Genomic DNA, 23,747 nt, shown 5'->3' on the forward strand with positions numbered 1-23,747 from the left:
CCCACTGTGACCTTACCACTAAAATGAGCAGGTCTCATTCCTTTCTTTTCTCATTCATTAACACGTTTCTGAAGTTTTCCATTGTCATAATCCTGACAGCCTGCTGGGGTTTACAATAGTTCTTTTTCTGACTTGGATAACCATGTTGGCTTCCCTGAACCTATTTTTATTTGTAAGCTGTAGGTTGAACATTCCCTCTCCTCTCTTTTGATTTTTAAAGACCTTGTGTTTATCACATGTCCTGAACAAAAATAAAAAAGAGCTTTGTTGCTTAATAATATAACCCCAATAGAAAAAGTTGTGCTCAATTCTTTCATCCATGTAAACTCACTTGCTATGTTTATTGGCACATCACATGTCAAACTGTCATGAGAATATACATATATGTGTGTGCATGTGTATATGTGTGAAATGTATAATTATAAAGGTATATGTGTACATATTTGTACCAGTTTGACATCATTATTATTATCTCAATATCACAGGTAAGGAAACTGAGATTTATAGTGATTAATATTTTGTCCAAGATCACAAAAGTCGTATATAACAGAGACTGAAACTTGTTTGGAATGACTCCAAATCTAATACTTTATCTACAGTAATGTTTTCATCTTTCCTACCCAACCCCATAAGAATTTCTTGGGATTTTCTCATCCCAGTGTTGATTTTCTAATATATCTGATCATTTTGTTTACTAATACTGTGGCTCTTGTCCAAGAACTAATTACCTCATTTCTTCAATAATTGTCTTTCAAGGTCAATTAACTCCACTTCTCTTTCGTGTTTTATCTAGCTGCCAGTTGAAACTGTTTTAACTCCCTCATCTGCTAATTCTAAAAGGCTGTGATATTTTGGGGTTGGTTTTAATTGGTTGGTTGTTCATCTCACTGTGGGTCGTGTTTTTCTGTTTCTTTGTATGCCTGGTAATCCTTGATTGGGTATCAGGAATTGTGAGAGCTACATTTTTAAGTACTGGATATTCTCGAGCTTTGCTCTGGGATGTAGCTAAGTTGCTAGGCGACAGCTTGACTCTCTCGGGTCTTACTTCTATTATAGGTGGATTGCATGCAGTCCCTAGTCTACAGCTAATTATTTCCAGCCCCTCAAGTACTGTTTTCTCCAATTATTCCAAATGGTTCTTTTCTTGACCTTAACCAAACTGGAAAATCACATTATTCTTGAGGCATTAAGTAGAGTCCCCAACAGGTAGCTTCCAGGTATGGAGAAGAGTTAACTGTAGCCCAGTGTGGTTCTGGTCCAACCATTCTTCCATTAGTTGGCAAAGGAGTCCAATTTTTTCTATTTAACATTAATTCAGTGATTAGAATTAAACTTTATATTAGCTCTGCCACCTTCTAGGCACTGTTCCTTACTTCTCACCACATTTCAGTTTCCTCATCTTTAAAATAATGAAAATAATAATGTTCATCCACACAGTGTTGTTGTGAAGAAAGTCATGAGGAAAGACATGTGATATTTTAAACTTTTTCTAGGCCTAGAGCACTCAAGAGGCTTTAGCCATTATGATTATTATTGAGTGCAGCTGAAATTCCTCTGCAGGACTTGAAGGTTCACTAGAATTTGACCTTGTACCTTCCTCCCCTCTAACTTATTAGTTTTGGTCTCACAAACAAATCCTCCCATCTCATTCCGTTCTCTCTCTGTACCTACCACCACGATGCCCAAGCCTCTGTCTTACTCCTCCCGCTATCCCTGGACCTTGAAAGCCCTTTCCTCCCATGAACTCCACCCATTCAGATCCTTCTCTCCCGTATTATCCAGCTCAAGTCATTCTCTCCCAACGTCCGCTGATTTCTCTAGTTTCCGTGATCCCACCTCTTCAGAATTCCTACAATATCCAGAGGCTGTGTGACATGATTTAGCCATTCATTTGGCATTTATTTTACGCTGCTGATTTTTCACCATGAGATATGGGTCTCCAAATAGATATATTGCTTAATGTTTTTTTTAAAAAATTATTTTCATAATTGCATTCTGCCTCTCACAATTAACTGACAAAATTTACTCTCTTTACAGATAACTTTTTAAATTATTATTATTAGTAGTAGTAGTATTGATCAAAGCTTTGGATAAAAACAAGATCTTTTATTCACAGGATTCCTACATGGATCTACATTTATTTCTTGGGGCAGAATTTGACATTTATGCATAAGGGATACCCATCATCTAAGGAGAATCTTGAAGTGGCTCATTTATGTTTCTAAGAGATGTCATTTTTGAATCACCTTTTTATTTAATCATTTTTAATTTTTCAATTACAGTTGACATACAATATTATATTAGTTTCATGTGTACACCCCAGTGATTAGGCATTGTATAACTTGCTAAGTGATCATCCTGACAAATCTCATACCCATCTGGCATCACACATAGTTATTAGAATATGATTGACTATATTCCCTATGCTGTACTTTACACCCCCATGACTATTCTGTAACAACCAATTTGTATGTCTTAATCCCTTCACCTTTTTCACCCATCCTCCAATCCCCCTCCCATCTAACAACCATCAAAATGCTCTCTGTATCTATAATTCTGTTTCTGTTCTGCTTCTTCATTTATTTTGTTTTTTTACATTCAATTGTTGATAATATGCATTTATTGCCATTTAATTGTTCATTTTTTTATCTTTTTTTCCTTCCTCTTCTTAAAGAAGACCCTTCAACATTTCATGTAACACTGGTTTAGTGGTGATAAGCTCCTTTAGCTTTTTCTTGTCTGTTAAGCTCTTTATATGTCCACTGATTCTAAATGATAGCTTTGCTGGGTAGAGTAATCTTGGTTATAGGTTCTTGTTTTTTATTACTTTGAGTATTTCTTACCACTCCCTTCTGGCCTGCAAGGTTTCAGTTGAGAAATCAGCTAACAGTCTTATGGGCGTTCCCTTGCAGGTAACTAACCACTTTTCTCTTTGCTGCTTTTAAGACTCTCTCTTTTTTCTTTAACCTTTCACATTTTAGTTATGATGTGTCTTGGTGTGGGCCTCTGCCAGACTGAAAACTTCACAAGGGCAGTGAATATGTTTGTCATGTCCATTATTTGTTCTTAGCACTATTGTTACACCTTTAGGCATAGGGTGTTCATTAATCAATTCATTAATTAGCAGAGAATGTGCCCCTACCAGAGGCCAGCAACAACAAAGATATATTGTGGGAAAGAGCTCTTTAACAGATCAGCAGCATGAAATAGAACTTTTTGCAGACCTAGAGCACAAAAGCCGCAGAGTGGCTGTAGCAGCAGAAGAATCAGGGTGAGGTAACACAACAGCTTTATGCTAAAAGGGGGTGTTCTCACGATGGGTTCCAAGACAGAGAAGATGCAAGACAGCAAGCACTCAGAGAGGAAGGTCTGTGTCTCTGGATTTTCAGCAAGGATAACAGTCTTTGTACCGGGATCCAGTGCTAGGACATTGGATGTTGAGTGAGTCTCAATAATTCCACAGTCAAGACAGGTGTGTCTAGGAAGGAGCATCATTGTCAATGGGATAGCTTCACACTCCTATTCTACCCCCACCCCCCATTCTGGTAAATCTCTAAGAAGTGATTAGAGAAATGGGGTGGAAAAATATGAGAGCCCCCTTGCAAAATCATAGGGAAACAAGAAATGATGACAATGGATTAAGAGAAAAAGCAGTGGAAACTCAAAGATTAGAAAGTCTTGCTAGAATAATAAAAGCAAAGCCTCAATAAAATGGACTGGTGGTAAAAATTAAACTTAAACATTGTAGTTTTGTGTAAATAATCCTCTATATGCAATGTAATCACTGAATGCATTTATCTTATCATTTAACTCTTAGGATTCTGATACTAAATCTGACATTTCTTTTTCTTTTTTTTTAAACATACTGTTGAAATAAATCTCTAGGCCCAAGTTGAAGCCACTCTTTCCCAAGGTGCCACCTCAGCAAACCGAGCTTTCACTTGCCTATAAATGCTTTGCTTGACCAGAAACAGTATAACCAGTCAGCCAACCCCCAGTGGCAAGCCAACTCTGGGCTGTATACTCATTTCCTTATTCCTTGATCTTTCTAAATAACGTCAGCTCTGCAACCCCAGCAAACCATGTCCTGTCTCCACATTGCTGACTCCAATGCCCTATAAAACTCACTGTTGCCCAGATTCCCTCAGGAAGAATGCCCCGCTGCTTGTGAGAAATTGTATTCCCCCAATCCATCTTTTTTCTTGAATAAAGGGCACCAGACTTGTTCCTAAATTGTTTTAGTTTTGTCACTTCACGACACCACCACACAATTCTCTGATACCAGCTGGGTGTCCTACGATTCAACTCAATTCTGACCTGAAGATAGCGTCCGATTACATAGGTCAAGGGTTCAGTTGTACAAAACTGCTCCTCCCACTCTGTACGCACTCTAGACCCCCAACTGCAAAAACACTGAATAATAAAATATTCTAATAATAAAATAGAACAAATGTAATAATAAAATTAAATTATAATTCTAATATAATTTTAAAAATAAAATAGCACAGTTATAACAAATATACTCTACTAAAAGTTAGGCAAATGTGTTCCCTCTCTTGCAAAATATCTTGTGGTACTGTGCTTAACCTTTTCACGTAAAGGAAGCGCTTTACGGCTTCTCTTTCGCGTATCTGAAGTACCAGCATCACGCTCTTGCTCTTTAGGGCCATTATGAAGTAAAATAAGGGTTTCTTGAACACAGCACTGCGATAACACAACATTCCACCTGATAACCTAGATGGCTACGAAGTGACTAATGGACAAATGGATGATTCACATCCCAGGAGGGACAGCATGGAGTTGCAAGATTTCACCATGCTACTCAGAAAAGCACACAATTTAAAACTTATAAATTTTTTTCTGGAATTTTCCACTTAATATTTTTGGACTGCAGTCGACTACAGATACCTAAGATTATGGAAAACAAAACCGGGGATAAGTGGGGACTGCTCTTTGTCTTATCACAAATCACAATATCACATCTCTAATATGAATAACCTCAAACGAATTTAAAAGTAAAAACGTCTGGTTAAATAAAAAGAATGTTTCACTCCAAACAGAAACATCTAAATTTGAGTAAACTCTATTAAGTGGCTTAGGGGTCCATGCAGTAAACATACTATGGCACACCTTTACCTCCCAAACCCACACATTGCCATTGTAATGAAGAATACTTTAAAGTTTTTATTTCCTTGCCACATAAGTTTACTGAAACTGATTTTTCTTTTCCCTTCCCTTCTCTCTCTCTCACGGTCATCACTCTGTGGCCCTGTTTCTACTGTACTTATGTGTGTTCAGTCCATGGGTAGGGTAATTCTCATTGACCCTGCCAGCCACTACACTACAAAATCAAATAAAAATATCCCTTGATGTTCTTTTTGGACCCCCACCTATCATGTAGAGAAGAAAGACACAATTAAATCTTCACAGTTAGTTACACTGAAATTTAATGTGTAAAATAGTTTGAAATAAAATGACAGTTTTTTTGTGGATAATTAAGAAAGCTAGAACATTTAGGAACAATTTCAGTCAGTAACAAATGAGCTGTATTCTCTAAGCACAGAGTGCTCAATGTTTTAAATCTGGCAGGACGTTTTGTTCTCATGTGAACACCATTTGTCATATTGGTAGATCCATGGCTTTCCCAAAATAGACTGAAGCAGTTACCCTAGCAGCTTCACCGGGACAAACACAATTTGTCCAAAAACTTAACATTATCAAACACTCTGTACTGATTTGTTTTTCACAGGTTTTTGCATTTGTTTAATTTTTTTCTCTGACCCAAGTCTGTTTGTCTTTTAGCACAAAAGTTTACTAAATATTTGTTTTATAAACAGGTTGAGTAAAATTAAATCCTTTGAAAGAAAAGAAAATCAACCAACCAGCCAAACAAACAAACAAACAAAAAAACCCCACAAAACTTTAAAACAAAGAGAAATCATATTAGCAAACAGAGATATGCATCAGAAATAAAGAAATAAAAATTGATATTACCTTGAATAAGGTTTTTTTTACTTTATTTTTATTGCTGACACTATTGCATATGTCCCCATTTCCCCACCCCCTTTGCACACATACATATACATATGTATGTATACATACACACATATATACATATATATACACACACATATATATACATGCACATATACATGTATGTGTATACATACACATATATACACACACACACACACACATATATATGAATCAACAAAGCATATGTCTGCAGGTGGCAGGCTGTCAGTAGTGTCGGGCTGAATCTTCAAGCAGCACGTTCCTGTGACTGTAGCTGCTGTACACATCAGCATGGACCCCCAACCAATGTGCCAGAGGGCAAGTAAAGGCTGAGAGTGGACTGTTGTTTTCAACTAAACTAAGAAATGAAAGCTTGGTGGCACCACATGGAAATCTAAATTAGCTATGAATTTCACTAACGATTTTGCTGAAAAGTTTGTACTTTTTCTATGCATGTTACCATGTGCCATCTATTAAGTACGTAAGTAAAAAAATTGCGCATCCCCTCAGACATGGGGGACCTTTTTTCTGCCAAGGGCCATTTGGATATTTATAACATCATTTGGGGGCCGTACAAAATTGTCAACTTAAAAATTAGCCTGCTATATTAATTAACTCATCCCTAATGTGATGTCTGGAACTGCTTCTTTTTGGAGAGGCCTTGGCAGGACCAGACCAAATGATTTCGCTGACTGTATATGGCCCACGGGCAGGACATTCCCCACCCCTTCAAGTATTTAATTTAGGGAGAACTGTAGATTTACTGAGAATTTTATTAAAAGTTATAGATATTCTCCCTAGAAATGTACACATAAACCCACCTATAACATATGTTTTCAAAGACTCATAAAGGCCACTGTATACACCTCAGGTTCCATAAATCCCAGATTTTAAAAATCTCTTTTTGGAACATATATGTTGATGGTAAGTGGCCCTCCTTTTTTTTTTTTTTTTTTTTAATAGGGAGGACACCCTGATTGAGGCAATAAGAGTAGATCCTCCTAGAGTTAGACTACAGGGGAATAAGCTGTGTTGGCTCTGCTGTGACAGAAATACCATACAGCAGGCAGAAGGAAGAAAACCCAGCCATGAACGTGGTGATGATTCCTCAGAAACACTTTACCTCTGAAGTCAGTCCGTTAATTGGGAGTTAACTGAGAGGTATTTTAATGACTTCAACTGAGTATTATGAACATTAAGAGAGAGATTCTAAATTGGGCTCCAAGAGAAAAGATTAAAAGAACAATAACAAATAAAACCTAGAAGGAAAAAAATGAAAAGAAAACATTTTCTATAAATAAATTGAACTGTGGAAAGAATATCGATTTTATCGGAAAAAATTTTTTATCCAGTCCAGTGCAGTTAATAAAACCAAAATCATGTTTAAAAGTAAGTCAAAAGATCAGCAGGCATATTCTTTTGAGACTGGAAGAGAAGATAATTGATAGTTTGAAAGGATTTAGAAGGAAATTTATCATTCTGCAGAGCCAGTTTTGGCTAGAGACACATAATTGAAAAGAATATATTTAGCCTTGCCTAGTTAATAAACCATTAATGGAAAAGAGGAGCAAAGAGCTTAACTGACCTTCTGGATCTTGTCAGAATCCTGTCAAGGAGGTGACGGTGGGAGAGTGACAGCCAGTTAGCAACTAAATGACAAAGGCTGGCAAGACTATGATTTTAATGAAATGTATCTTTGAGAAACTGAATTAGAACAGATGTGCTCAGAGTTAGTAGCTAACACTTTAAATGTACTCTCTGCAGTTGCCAGTACTCTGGTGTCCACGTGTTTGCAAATCTGGCAAGGAGGCAAGAGAGGGTAATTAACGTGTGGATATGTGTGTGTGGCTGGGGAAGGAAACCTTCCCATCTCCATCACCCTTACATGCCTCCCTTCAAACCCTTAGCTGTGTGATTCTTGCTAGCATATCCTATGTCATTGTTGCCACACTTGCCAATATTGTCACTTGACAGCTATTCTAAGCTTATTCATATTTTGATATAAAACATTTCTTGATAAGATACTCTCTAAGTTTATATAAATATATACATACTATTTTATTATGATATTATTTTATTTTATTCACATTGTATTAACTTTTATATTCATTTTATTATTATATTACATAAAATGTATAAGTATAATATACAATACATGTTATATATTATCACAATAAATACAAACAACAAAGATTTGACAAAGGTTATATTACAGTGAAGTTTAAAATTTCAGCACCAAAACAATCAGGTGCTCAGTGCTATGGAATGAATGTTTTCTCCCAAATCCATATGTTGAAGGCCTAATCCTCAATGTGATGGTGTCTGGACATGGGGCCTTTGGAAGGTAATTAGGTCATGAGGGTGGGTTATTAAGTCATCTCATATGGGATTAGTGCCCTTTAAGAAGAGTTGGGAGAGAGATGATCTGGAGAGAGATGATCTCTCTCCCACACTCATATGAGGATACAGCAAGGCCTTCATCTGCAAACCAGGACAAGGGCGTTCACCAGAACCTGACCAGGCTGGCGCCCTGGATGTCTAGTGTCTGGAGACCTCGAGCCTCCAGAACTGTGAGAAATAGATTTCTGTTGTTTGAGCCACCCAGCCTATAGTTCTGTTATAGCAGCTCAAACTAAGACACTGTCAAAAGTCAAGGAGTAAAAACATACCCTAGAATCACTGAAATAGCCTTTTCAAAGACAGATGTAGTTCTAGTATTTTATTATTAGTCCTACTATTTATTATTTTATGAAGGACTCTAAGACCTTACAGATCTTATTGACTCTTACTTGTTAAATTTAGGATTTTTAACAATTTTTAAAAAGTGTTGCCTTAGGTACCAATCTAAGAGCCCAACCTAGTTCTTTGTGTATAATAAGCACTGAATAATGTTTGTTAATTCCAATGAGTTAATTCATTCTTCCTCTGCTATAATAAATAAGTGGCATATCTTTCTTAACCAAGTTACTAAGCTTCCTCCAGCATTAAGAGCTACTCAAGGCCATTGATCATCAATGTGCTGGAAGGAGGCTGATAAAAACAATGTTTCCAAAACTGATGTTAGTCTTATGTAAGCCATCAGGAAGGGGAGAGATGCAGATTAGCTACAGACACTAATCAGCCCCTCTCTGACATTTGCAAACAACAGTCCTAGCACCAAAAATATGCTTATATAAAGTTTTATTCCAAACCTCATGGGCCACTAAATTCTATCCACATCTAGGACACCTCACCTCTTTGGTCACTTGTCAAAATTTTGGCCACTTCTATCTCCTAACTTTCTTCTGCTCTTATACATTTTCCTTTCTCTTGTGATATTGCCTATAACCACCTTACCACTCATATTCCTTCAGAATATTTCTATTTGGCTTTATACAGTCAGCAAATTTCCCCACATAGTTCTCTCTTTTTTTCTTTTTTTAAATAGAATATTCTCACTCCCTTTTCCCTGCCAGGAACCTTGACTCTCCCTGAGGACCTAGCATCCCATTATAGCATTTTCTGATGCTCACTACTCCAACCTCAAGTTGCCAATGTCTCAGCACATGAAGGGGTCAGAAAACAAGAGCAGACAAGTCAGAATTCCTCTCACAATGTCATTCTTCCTTTTCAATCTCATGAAAAATTCCCTCATTTTTTATTCATACTAGCCAGCTATATATTACCTAGTGCTAGCAGCCAGGTCAAAAATTCTACATTCCTTGAGATCTTTTGCTCTTGGCTTAAAACCTCCACCTACAATATAATTCTATTCATTGCCATCAATGACCCATCATTCATGATTTCCTCTTATTTAAGTTCCCAAGGTCACAGACATAGCATATAAAAGATTAGAAAACTTCGCAAAAACTTCTATGTGCTTAAATGTATAAAGTAAGTTGTCTGTTACTTTTCTCTTACAGTTACCTGATTTCTCTTGTCCTTTGTAATTATTTTATTTAATTCCTTACATTATCTCTGTGATTTTTCTCTTAACATTGTATACTTTGTCCATATTTTTATAAGGCCCAGTAAGCAAAACTGGGCTTAATGTTCTCTAGATCCCCTTTCTTACTTTCCTTCCTTCTTTCTTCCTTCCCTAAACTATTGCAAAATAGAATTCTAGGCAGCTTATAATGTTGTTTAATAACATAGTATGAAAAGGTAAAGCATTTAGAGCAAAGGGAAAATAGAAATAGAAAAGTAAACAGAAATTGCAAAGGAACAAAAGCTCCTGTGCCCATTTTCATCTAGGGTCCGAATTTGGTTCTGAACTCTCAGTGGTGAAAGCACGCAGTGAAAAATAAACTGTGACACCACCGGTGAAGTTACTCAGCAGAAATACATGTTTTGCTGGTAATACAGTGTGGGCGACACTTCTCTTGAGGGTCTTCGTTACGCATTATCCAATGTCCCCGACAGCACCCGAAATGCAACTATGATGTGAAATCTAATACAGCTCTATCTTAAAGCTTTGAAAACTGGTAAAATAGAGCTACAGCAAAAACAGTTCAGAAGGCATTCAACGTAAAATGATAAAGATATATAAATCTCTTTTGGTCAAGTTTGATTCAGGATAAATTTCAAACTGGAAAACTCATAGAACACGGGTCACTCATCACCTATCAAAAGCAAAACAAACAAACAACAACGACAAATTATATATATAATGTCAAGCCTTGCAGAATCCTAAAATCTCAGAAATAAAACCTGATTCATCCCTGGTCTATGAAAAAAATCAGCCTACTGGTGTCCTTGCCTCGAACAAGTACGTGCTGAAGCATTTCAGTTACGATCACCTTGGTTTTCAAGATGTGACCTTAAAACATTCTCGTGTGTTTGCGACAGTTATTGCATACCAAACTACATTAGCATGTTCAATACTATTGTGAATTTGTCTTCTGTTTCTTTGCCTGTTTTTTCTTTTCTATCCATCCACTGTGTGCAGGATTCCTCTTGTGCTTGAACAGGTGCTGAATGGGTCTGAATCACGTGCGCTCGCAGCTTTACCACCATTGCAGCCATCACACCAGGCATTTTAAAGAGGGGCTTGCTTCTGCTACCTGTTGCCACATATAAATGCCCCCAAACTTAGCAACAAAAACCACTGCGTGACGCTCACTGAACGGCAGAGAGCGCACAGTGGGGGCGGCTTGTCGGTGCTGCTCCACGTCAGGGGCCCCAGGGGAAGGGAGACTAAGCAGCTGAGGGCAGCAGGGAGAGAGGCCTCCCCTCGCCTGTCTGGCCGGGTCGCCCAAAGCGCCAAGCGGCTTACTGGCGGCGAGGCCACGGCGGTTTCACTCTTCCCTGGTGGCTCAGGGCTCCCAGAGGGAGTGCGCCAGCAAGTGGGCTGGAGGCTGCATGGCCCTGGGACCCAACCTCGGGGCTTCCCACAGCATCCCTTCTTTAAAACCACCGCAGAATGAAATAAGCTAATTCAGCGCCAGAAAAAAAAATCATGACTAAAAATAAGGAGGTGGGAAACTGGATACAATAGTCATAATTGTTTAGGTTGTATTTCAAATTCTTATTCAAAATAATTGTCTCCTGCACATATTTTTAAAATGTATTTTCATAAAGTATTTTTAAAATGTAGGCAAGTGCCTGGCTGGGCGTGGCTCAGCAGTTGAGCATCAATCTAGGATCCAGGCGATCGGGGTTTGATTCCCTGTCAGGGCACAGGCCCGGGTTGCGGGCTCGATCCCCAGTCGGGAGCGTGCAGGAGGCAGCCGATCAATGGCTCTCTCATCGCTGAAGTTTCTCTCTCTCTCTCCTTCTCCCTTCCTCTCTCTGAAATCAATAAAGATATATATTTAAAAATAAAATATGGGCAAGTATGTGTAATAATAAAATGAAAAACCATGTATATAATATCCAGCCTTTTACAGTCTTAACATATTTTTTTTATATTTGTTTTAGAGATACTTCTAAAAACACTGAAACATAATAAATAGAATTGAGGCACCCTATGTAAAAATTTAACCCTTCTTACCTTCCCAGAATTAACGATTACAACGGATTTGTAGTCTATTATTTCATATGTTTAAAACCTATTATTATATACGTATACAGTAAAAAATATATAGCAATGCTTTGTATTGTTTTGAACTTTCTATACACAGAAACAGATTGAGAACTTTCTCTGTACCAAATACTGTTCTAAACAATTCACATTTTCAATTTAGGTGAAATAATAATGGTCTTATGAATGGAAATTAGCACACACACCCCCCACTCCAAAGCAGATGAGAAAAAAAATAAATTAGGCAAAGAGACAATCTCAAAGAACTGTGACGGTCTGAAATTGTACCTTCCTTACAACCTAGCAAGTTAGCCTGCCAAAGGCTCAAAGATACTTGTGGAAGACAGGAGAGTCCTGGGTTAGACAAAAGACAATTTATTATTAATAGTAACAGTAGTGCCCAGCATATTAGCACTTATCTCACTGCTCCCTAGTCCAGTTCCCACAGGCCTTCGCCAGGATGTCAGGCGACACCTGCGCAGGCAGTGGGTTCCCTGATGCAAGAGGAACAGCGAGCTCAGGAAACCGTTGCTAATATTCTGTAAGCAGGCCTGTCCCCTGCTCCAGAGGAAGACACTACCTTCAGACTGTTCACTATACAAATAGCCTTGAAAAGACATTTCTAAGCAAAGTGCTTCACTCACAGGATCTGCAGATGTGCAGCAGGCCCGTGGAGGGTGGTCTCCGGCTGGATAAAGTAGCTGGCTCCAGGCACACAGCTGTACGCCTGTAACAGGCTTGAAACACTAGCAGCCGATGCCATAGCCCATGCTCTTGGCTCCTGTGTTATCCAACCTCGTCAGCAAAGAAACTCTTGTTCTTCAAATTACCGCCCAGCATTGGAATTTTTATTTGATTTTAATCTGATAGGTGGGAAATGATAACCTGATTAGGGAGATTAGTGATAAGTTTGAGCCATGAGTGATGTTTATCAGCCATTTAGTTTTCCTTGACTGTGAACTACTTGATTCAATGCTTTGCAATTTACTACTGTTTAGTTATTTTTCTTTTTGCCCTTAATTGACTTATAGAAATTTTTGTAAATTCTGGACAGCAAAACCTCATTGTTCAAGTGCTTTGGAAAAATCTTTTTCTTCCTGGAACTTTTCCTTTTGTGTATAGGATCTTGTTTCAAAAACAGAAATAAATGTAAAAACGGTGTATTTGTTGTAATCAAATTAATGTTTCCCTTTATGACTTGTCCATTCTCTTTCTAGAATTTCTATAGAATTCATTTTTAATATAATCTTTTCCTTCATCAAATCTATACGGTTATATTTTAGGTATTTTCCCCTAAATACTTATTTTTTGTTTCCTTTTCAAATGTAGGTTTCCAATCTTCAATGATCTATGGTTAGGGATGACTATTTTGATGTGGTATACGTCAAAATGCTTAAATATTTACTTACAATTATTCTTTTTCTTTTTTAAAAAAATATATCTTTATTGATTTCAGAGAGAGGAAAGGAGAGGGAGAGAGAGACAGAAACATCAATGATGAGAGAGTCATTGATCGAGCCCACAACCCGGGCATGTGCCCTGACCGGGAATCGAACCCTGATCGCCTGGATCCCAGGTCGACGCTCAACCGCTGAGCCACGGCCAGCCAGGCTACTTACAATTATTCTAAATTTTATGTACCATGAATGACAACTTATCTCTAATAGTAGCTCTCAGTCATGACTCAAAAATAGAAAAGAAGAAAAAGAAAGAGGACCTCTAAGCCCAAACAGTGTTTCTAAAGACATTTTTTAATGTTTGTGAGCTAATAAGAGACATAGCCCGAGGGTGAGAGTGATTATACAGTAAGAAAAGTAACTGAAAAGTTAGGTGAAGGTAAATTGTTACGATGTAGAGTTTTATGACTCATGTTATACATACATGGCAATCTTTCAAAACAAAGGAAAAAATAAAGCTAAACCACTAGAAATTCCATTCAAATGTCAAAATAAGTGTGAGTCGTAGTATAGTACAGATTGTAAATATCATGTTTTTTTCTATACTCAGACTGTTTGATCTTTTCATCAAAAGAAACTCTTAATTAATAGCAGTTACATGTCTAAAAAATTAAAAATTTATCTATCACTGGATCTTTAGGCTTTTTTTCCTCTCACAAATTCATAAGATAGGGAAGACAACATGGCATACGCTAACCTTTTCATTCTTATTTGTTTTGACTTAATTTTACATTTCAAGAATGGATGCTATTCCTTTTTTCTTATAAGCTAATCATCTACATTGAATATGAGTGCTTATAAAGCAGTAGGCACCAACTAATTGGGGCTCAATTTCTCTGTATGTGACATAATTTCATTCCTATATTATTTCTCCTATAGAATGTCACACTAACTTTAGCTGTTACTCTTTAGAAGGAAATAAAAATGATGACCATCTTATAAAAATAACCTAAAATTAGAACCATTATGTTTGAGGTACTTTGTCTTTTCAAAGTTAAGAGTAGCACTAAGAATATAAAACCCTATTATTTTGAATCTGTAAAAGTAGACAATTTATATCTGGCTGTAGGAATTATAGATAATTTTTGTTTTATTTTCATGCTTTTTAGTATTTTTTTAGAATTTTCTACAGTTATTAATATTATTTTAGTAAGACTTGCAATATCAGTGGAAGAAATATATTTGGTCTGAGAAATAAATGTTGATTAATTTATTTATTACCTACACCAAATGTTTATATAGACTTATGCCTTAAACAATAAAGGGGTTAGGAGCACTGTGCCCTGTGTAGTAAAAAACCCACATATAACTTCTGACTTCCCCAAAAACTTAACTACATGCCTCCCTCGGTGTAGCTGGAGACTGGTTCTAGGGCCCCATGAGTAAGTAAAATGCACAGATGCTCAAGTCCCTTATGTAGAATAGTTCAGATCAATTCATAGATCTGTGGACCCAAAATTAGGGGATACAGAGGTCTGACTATATATTAATTGAAAATAATGCACATATAGTAGATGTTTCAAATCTGCATTGTTCATGGGCCAACTTAACTCTACCAATCTTATGATAAAAAAATATAGAAGACATGCTATTTATATTTAATTTTCAGAATGATAGCTGTTGTGAAGAAAATGTTAAAACTCTAATAAGAACATAAAGAAATATTTTAGCAACAAGAGATATAACATGCAATAGAGATATGACTTAACATGGAAAAAATAGCAATTGCCCCAACTTTATCTACAAGTCCAATACTGTCACAATCAAAACTTTAGCTGGAACACATACTGCTCCTTGTAAAATACATGAAAAAAGTCTATAAAGAGCTCATTCAACTTAAAAAAATAACAGAGGCACATTCTTTATACCAGACAGTAAGCCATGATGAAAAGACCTATTAATGGATATAGTGTGAAATATCATGTGAAGGAACAAATGGAACAGATTATAGGATTCTGATTGTTATGTAGCTGATAAGTTTGAAATTGTGGTAATGATGATAGCACAGAGCAATGGGAAATTATAGACTGCTCAGTGATTGATATTCTCTGTAGAAAATACTCTTTAATGTACATAGTATACAAAGGAAGACTATACATGGAGTAAAGCAAGTAAAGTTTTTATAGAAAAATAGTAGAAGAACCTCATTTAGGGTAAGATAGATTTATTTTCAAAGATCCCCAAAGCACAAAATCTATAGGAAAAATAAGGGGGATTTGAATCAAAATTAAGGATCTGTTTAACCACAAACTTAAAATAGATTTTAAAAATAAGAGAAAATATTTACAACATCTAAAACTGATGAAGTTAATATGTAAAATATAAAATATACCAACTGCCCCCCAATACAAAAGAGAATTATTGAAAATTCATTTGAAAATAGGAGTGAAATAGTTAAACAGGAATTTCAAAGAAGTACTAAACTGGGAATAAAGTAAATAAAGGGATGCTCAATCTCATCTGTCATCAGAATAATAAAAATTAACAATAGAAAGTATTTTATGTCCATAAGGTAGAAAAATAATATCACCTAGTGTTGACAACAATATGGATGGTCAAGAATTCCTGCGCAATAATCGGGGATATAAACTGCTACATCTATTTTGCAAGGCAATCTGGAAGACTGTACTGAAATTAAATGTATGTGCATCCAAAGACTTAGATGTATGTATTTTGGGCAACCAAAATACAACCAAAAATACTGCTGACTAGGATTGGGATGGGAACTGCCTGGTGAGAATTTATTCCAACAGGTCATCCAGCAGATACAGCCTGATGTTTCCTAAAATTCTTGCATGACACTGATCCCTGCTCAGGGCACAAAACGTATGGCTTAATTGTGTTGCTTGTCACCATGAGCCTGAGGACATTTGTACATTGTACCAGTTTGCCAGCACTGTTATTGGTAATAGCGACATTCAATGAGTTGAACATGGTCTTAGTGACCTGCCCCTGAAGAACCTGTTCTTAGGTAGTTTCCCCATTCATCCCTTACACTCACGGATTACATTTTCATGGTTTATATTTTTGTTTGTTTCAAAGAAGATCTCATGAGTACTATATTCCATGTGTTTGCACGTATTGCAAAATATGTCTATGGCCAAGAACTTTTGTAGAATTTGTGTCACTACCTTCTCACGCTGAATGCTATTATAGTGATTTTCCCTTCTTGTACTCGATGTGATTTTTGGCCTAGGGGACTCCATGGAAATCTTTCAAATCCAAAAAGATTACCAGGTATGAACCACAGTTGATGCACCTGGATCAATTTTATAAGACTTACTATGAGGAAAGCTTTCTCCTGTAACCTTTAATATACTTTCCAATCTTTCATTCAGGGACTCAGTTATGTTTACCTCAAATCTCCTTTTTCTTCCATATCTATCATTTCCCCCACTTTATTTTGCTTGATTTTCTCATGCCTATACTGTACATTCCTGTTTTCAGCATTGTCTTTTTTATTTATTCAGATTATAACACAAATTTATTAGTGTTTTTCCATTTATTCTAACACATACCAGATCACTTTTCATCACTTCCTTGTCACTAGAAATGATGTCTGAGCTGCAGAATAGATGAAGTTGTGCTTAGAAAATTTAAGATAATTACTGAGGATGTTCAAGGCAAAAGCTGCCTGACTCATTTCCATGGCATGGGTCTTACACATGAAAAAAAATGTGCTACAAGGACAAAAATCTGGCAAGCCCTGATTGAAGCTCATGTTGACATCAAGACTACCCAGGATTATTTGCTTTGTCTATTCTGTGTTGGTTTCACTAAAACACACAACAATCAGACTCAGAAGACCTCTTATGCGGAGCATCCACAGGCCTGCAAAATCCAGAAGATGATGAAAATCATGACCCGAGAACTACAGACAAAGGCTTGAAAGAAGTGGTCAAAAAATTGATTCCAGAGAGCACGGGAAAAGACATAGAAAACGATTGTCTATCAATGTATTCACCCCATGATGTCTTTGTTAGGAAGGTGAAAATGCTGGGGAAGCCGTGTTTGAACTGGGAAAACTCATGGAGTTTCCTGGTGAAGGTAGCAGTCCTGGAAAAGCTACTGGGGCGAGGCAGGTGTTGGTTGAATGAGCTGATGGATTTGAGCCCCAGTCAAAGAATCTGTTTAAAATTCAGACAATTAACGGTGACAAATAAAAAATAATATTTGTGAAAAAAATAAATTAGGGTGGGCCCACCCTAACTAAATATGACTGATGTCCTTTGAGGAGAAAAGACAGACTGAGACAGACGGAGAACACCACAGTACCACCGAGGCAGAGACTGAAGTGATGTGTATACAAGACAAGGGACACCAGCCTTGCCAGCAGCACCAGGAGCTGAGAAAGGCATGGAACTGTTCCTCCTCTAGTGCCTCCAGAGAGATTTTGGACTTCTAGCCTCAATAACTGTGAGAGAATAAATTTACTATTGTTTTGAGTCATCCAATTTGCCTATATTTTTTCTGACAGCCCTAGAAAATTAATACAGAGAGCATCATGATTACCTTGTCAACCTGCTATCACGTACAATCAGTATTTATGGTTTGACAAAGCTGTATATGCTTCATTTGGTTGGTAATGCTTCAATAATAGGAAATTATTTCATGAATTATTTTATAAATAATGATTAGAAATAAATCAATATTATTTATGTATATTAGATTAAAGATATAATCAAAATGTCACTTAAAATCTGTGTAGATATAAATTTGTATTTCACTTATTATTGCTAGGTGAATTTATATTATATTTTAGTGTCATTTGCTTAGAATATTTAAATGTTTTCTTAAGTAGGCAACATGTTATTACAGAAATCCATTTCCACTGAATGGGGGTTTGGAGGAAGGACATACTCAAGAAGTAAAACTGAGCCTTCCATGAAAAGAGACCTGGGAAGTAGATAAACAGTAACCACAGCAAATACATTTGCTTAATTTCTCTCTCTTTTCCAGGAGGTTGAATGGTCTGTCATTTCTGCTTTTCTCTGCTTACCTTCCTTACTTTTACAGATTAGAGTTCTCTGCTAATTCAGCCATCTGTGCATTGCCCTAATGTACTACCCCAAAACTGCCTTCTCAGCTCCTGAGTCCACTTGATCTTACAGACCTGGTGCCCTGGAACTTACTGTCTATGCTTAAAATCACAGTAGGTCTGGCCTGAGTTAGACATTGACCCCTGATCCTATAAACTAAGGCCAAAGGATTGAGTTTACGTGAAACATACAGCTGCACACTCCAGGTTTATGAAAAGGGCAGAGTTTTTAAGAAAGAGTTGTGAAAACAAGAATGAAATTTCTAACACAAAATCTTAAAGCTTTATTTTTACTGCTTTATTAAAATCTCATTAGAACAAACTTATTATACTTTACTTTTTATTTATTTAGTTTTAAATTTAAGTATCAAAATCTAGGTAATGCTTCATAACTGTTTGAATTGAAAACTATAATTACATAATATAGTGAGAAAAGTAATTGAGATTTGAAATCAGAAAACCTAGAGACCAAGCCCACCACCACTCACTAGTCACAAGGTCCGAGTTGTGTAACCTCTTTCACCCTGACATTTATTATTTGTGAAATCTAAGTAAATACAAGAATATTTTAAGTGGTTAATGTAGACCAAAAAAGTTCATGTCTAGAAAAAGGCCTCAAAAACTAAGTGCTATATATGTTGAGCATGATGCCATATTGCTTTGTTGTGATCCCCATAACAGCTTATACATAGTCTCCAATTAACTGGTAAATGCCTGGATATCACCTGTCCATGGTCAACGCCCTTTTATATTATAACTTTCTTTCCACTACTGTCATATGCTGAATTAGTTGTTTATTTTAGTTGCATGTAACCAAAAAACAAGATTCTTGTTTAAATAAGCATGGAAAGAACTGAATTAAATTATAAAATCCAAATCCTATCCACAAGTATCAAAATGAGCAGATCCAAGCTACCCACCCCCTAGAGACCTTGGCATGTTCATTTCCACTAGAGAGTAACATGATTAAAATCACATTTGTTCTGTGGGTCACTCAGTTCAAATAGTTTCATATTTCTTCCAAGGCAAATGGAATTTATCCATGTTGGGTAAAAGTTTAACTTTTGAGTCTATCAGTGTTACACAGTGATCAAAAAGGCAAAACCAATATGAGACAGGGCATTATCTCAAGAAGTATCTGCTATAATTGAGCAACAATTATTTTTATCATACAATTATATAAATGGTATTGTGTCCCTAGCCAATATTCTTTTTTTTCTATCTTGAATTTCATTTATCATAAAGAATTTGCTTATATATGTATATCCATTTCCTTTCCCCTGATTCCATGTGTTCACTCATCTCTGGATCTTTCTGTACATGGCTTAATTATATTTTATATTTATTAGTTATATTTCTTTGTCTCGACATACATATAATGTCCCAACCCAAGTTCAAGCAACAAACTAGGCCCTAAGAAATAAAACCCAAGTTAAATTATTCGGAGCAATGGAAAAGATTCCGATTTGACACAGTTAGGGCCAAGTGTCTATTCAGCTGTGGCTGGGAAACAAGTCACAGTGCCAGCTGCCTACACAGCAGTGCTGCTGGAGTGGCCATAAAAGGGGTGGGACATTTAAAAGCTGTGGGAGATTAATTTTCTTTATAGAAAAAAGAATGAGCTGGGCAGGCACACAGAAGGTGTAAATGATAAGCTCTAACACCAGAGCAATATTTACAGACATTTCCATCTGTATATCTGTGACCATATTAAATTCAGTCTGTCCAACACTGAACTCAGTATCTTCAGCGAGGCCTCCAATCTTTCATGTTTCCATTTAATACACCACTATTCTCTTGGGCCCCCACGCTTAAAATGTTATGGCAGATTTTGACTCATTGTATCTATTATCCCAATCACCATTTCCAATCGGTTAACAAGTCATTTTTTACATCTACTGTGCCTCTCAATTCTGTTTGTTCCTTCTTTTACCTATTTCACCAGGTTACAAATTTCTCCACTTTTTTTTCAGACTCTTATTACTCAACCAGTGTAATACAATATATGCAAAAAAAAAAAAATCTCTTTGTCTCTAGTATCTTTTCTTTAAATGAATCCTCCATATTTATGCCAAAAAAAGTTAATCGCCAAAGATCAGTTTCTAGCTCAGCAACCTTCAATGATTAGAACCTGCTCAGTTACAAATTCCAAAGCCAATATTTAAAATAACACCTGGAATGTGTTCCTACCCAGTTTCTTGTCTGATCCCAAGATGCCTCATCTATGTGGCAAAAATGTGACCTTTAAAGTATTATCTGTCCTGAGGACTTGTCAGTGCATGAAGGACTTCTAGATAAACCAAGCCTCTTCTCTTTCTTACTGCCATGGTTTTGCCCATCTCCTGGTTTCACTGTAGCATAGCACCTCACCCTCCAGACTGGCCAGAAGCTTAGGAAAAATCACTGTCTCCTTCAAGATATCTTTTCTTGCATCCACCTCAACACAAAATATGGGAAGAATCTCTTCTTAATATAGAAAGTCACTGCAAATTTTCTGTACCTCTCCTCTGTTACATACCACAGTCTGACACAGATATGCTTCTATGGTTTTCATCCTGACTTGCCCTCCTCTTCAAAGAAGAGAGAACAAATAAAGAAACAGAAACAAGAAGGAAAGGAAGGAAGAATGGAAGGAAGGAGGCAGAGAAGGAGGGAGGGGAAAGTATTTTAAATTCTTTGAGGACAGTCCTTGAAGAGATTGTCTAGATCATTTCTCTCCTCAAGACCAGTAAAATACACAGATGATATAGATAAAAGCAAGGGTTCTTATAAGATTAAGATGAAACAGTTCTCAGGGCAGCCCACCGATGATTTGAAACCTGCTTTGGGAATCCATAAGGAACGCATACATACAATGTACAACAGAGAAACAGGGTCCTCTCATTGATTTCCCATGAAAATTTTTGTTCAAGGTGGGTTGATACATGCATTTTTTTACCTAAAACTCAATAAATTCCATTTCCTTCCTCAAACTCAGACCTCAAAGATCCTCCATTCTCCTGATAAATTCAGAAGACAAGAAAATGTGATCCAGACTGCATCAATCCCACCCCACCTCTACCAAAAAATAAAACAAAAACAAAGCCAGGGCCTTGCTTGGTTGCAAAATTGCATTTTCAAAAGGAAAATGTCACTAAAACTAAAAAGTAAGTCATTAATTGAGACCCAATGTGGACCCTTTACTCTGATCAGTTATATTAGCAACTTCCCTCTTCTCTGTGCACAAGCAGGGCAAGGGTGAGAAACACAGCAAAGAGGTGGAGGCGGGCTGAGGTTCAGAAGTGCTCCCCATCCCCACACCCAGAGGAGAGATTTCTTTCCCACTTCTGGTTGGAGATTAACAGATATAAATAGCTGAAAATTAATTTTGGAACCTAGATTAAATCATTTGTAGTCTCTAACGCTAATCATCTCATATATCATCTAATATACATGAATACAGGGAGGAAAGTTTCAAGAATCAAGTCTTTTAACCATAGATTTTATCTTTATCCGGCATGATCTAGTCCCTGGTTTCCTCAAGAACTGAGTTTCCTATCAGAAATACAGTGCCACATGCGGAATGCCACTGATTTGCAAAGATGGTAGTAGTGTAAAAAGCAAGGAACTCATGAAACTTACTCCTTTTGCAGATAATTAAAAAATAATACAAAAAATTATTTCAGAGGTTCACTAGCTCTTTAAATGCCCCAATTTCCCAATAAATAGATGGCAACTTTCAACTTGCTCTATTTCCTCTTTTAAGTGTTGTGTAAACTATATGAACGTAGCAGACTGCATGGTTGTTGTTTTTTTCTAGAAATATATGAGAAAATAGCACTTACTTAGAAAAATCCCTGGAGACTTTTTGGACTTTTCCTCTATGAGGAGAAACTTGGCAGATACTGTTCACGCAGGGGAAATGCACTTACGGTAATGACGAAACCCTGTGAAGAATGGAACAGATATGCTTCAGGATATTCAATATGAAAGATACTTTACTTTGAAACATTTGGGGCTTGAAAAAGATCATACAATAACATCTTTCAGAACTCACCTTATGTACGTAATATATTCTGATGGACTATATAAAGTCCCATTGCTAAGCTGTAAGAGAACGGTGGTTGAAAACATTTAGAAATCAGATATCTACAAGGTTAATTCTGTTTTGTGAATATTAATCCATTTTTACAGTTTACTAAAGTAACAGTTTTATGTATACTATTCCTGGTTAAAACGACTGTCAAAGCAATATCACCCCCAGCAAATGTTTTGTTTCTCACACTCAGGTGGCCAAAAACTTGGCTCTAAGAAAACTTAATAAAGTTATTTTATTATATTTTAATCCTAGATATTACAGTCTGCCAAGAGAATTAAAGTGTTCCTGCGGAAATAAAGCCTCGCTACAAGCCTTGAAATTAAGTTTTCGTTCAAATGCTTATCAGCTAAAAGTCATCAGGGAAAATTAAATGTACGCGAGACAGCAGGTCACAATGAAAACGTCGGCTGTCTACGTATAATCACTGACTAAGTTGTTTTGATCCAAAGCTTTATTTTTGGCAAACCACCACCTACATAAGCAGAATAAAATCACAACCACCCAGCGAGGAAGCAAATAGCATCTAATGTCTACCTAGGGAGGAAGCTGGCGTGTGAGGGAAAAGTGAAAGGACGTTTTACATGGAACAGAAGGAAGGGCCCAGAGCAAAGGCCTTCGCAGCCCCTGGAGACAGCCTTACACACTGCAGAACCCCTAGAAGATCGTATTTTCACATTTATAGTCACACGAAGCATTCGACCAAGGAACACAGACTTTTATAAGAGCATTTTGTGATAGCATTTTTATAGATGGCATTAGAAGAGGCAGTTAGGAGAGTTATGGCTCTAGAATGTGTACAAACTTCTGAAATAGTAAGTAAAACAAACAAAGGCGACAACCCATCACCACAACAAAACAAACGAAAACAACAAAAACACTTTTCTAGCCATTCTTGGTTCAAAGACATAAGGAAAAAGCCAAAAATATTTAAATAATAGCACTATTGATGATCTCACTAAAAAAAAAAAAGAGTTGTGAAATATGTTTTAGGATGTTTATTGATTCAACACATTTATTAAGCTCCTGCTACTAAGTGCTGGGCACAGAAGACTAAGCCCACTTTTCAGTGAATAGGACATAAGGCAGTGAGTTGCTTTCACAATGTGATTCGCACATTATAGACTCAGGTTTTAGTTGGCATTACAATACTTCAAGTTA

At 36.7% G+C, this 23,747-nt stretch overlaps 1 long non-coding RNA gene across 1 annotated transcript in view; it reads right to left on the reverse strand.

Moving 5' to 3' along the window:
* LOC148092940 (uncharacterized) overlaps positions 1 to 22,377 on the reverse strand; it is a 148,696-nt gene extending 126,319 nt beyond the window's left edge. The window contains exon 1 of the long non-coding RNA XR_015714654.1: positions 22,336 to 22,377. This is a non-coding gene — a long non-coding RNA (uncharacterized LOC148092940). The remainder of the gene's footprint in view (positions 1 to 22,335) is intronic.
* Positions 22,378 to 23,747: the final 1,370 nt, after the last annotated feature.

This window comes from Miniopterus natalensis, chromosome 6, assembly GCF_054644295.1.
Source record: "Miniopterus natalensis isolate mMinNat1 chromosome 6, mMinNat1.hap1, whole genome shotgun sequence".
Classification (NCBI taxonomy): domain Eukaryota; kingdom Metazoa; phylum Chordata; class Mammalia; order Chiroptera; family Miniopteridae; genus Miniopterus; species Miniopterus natalensis.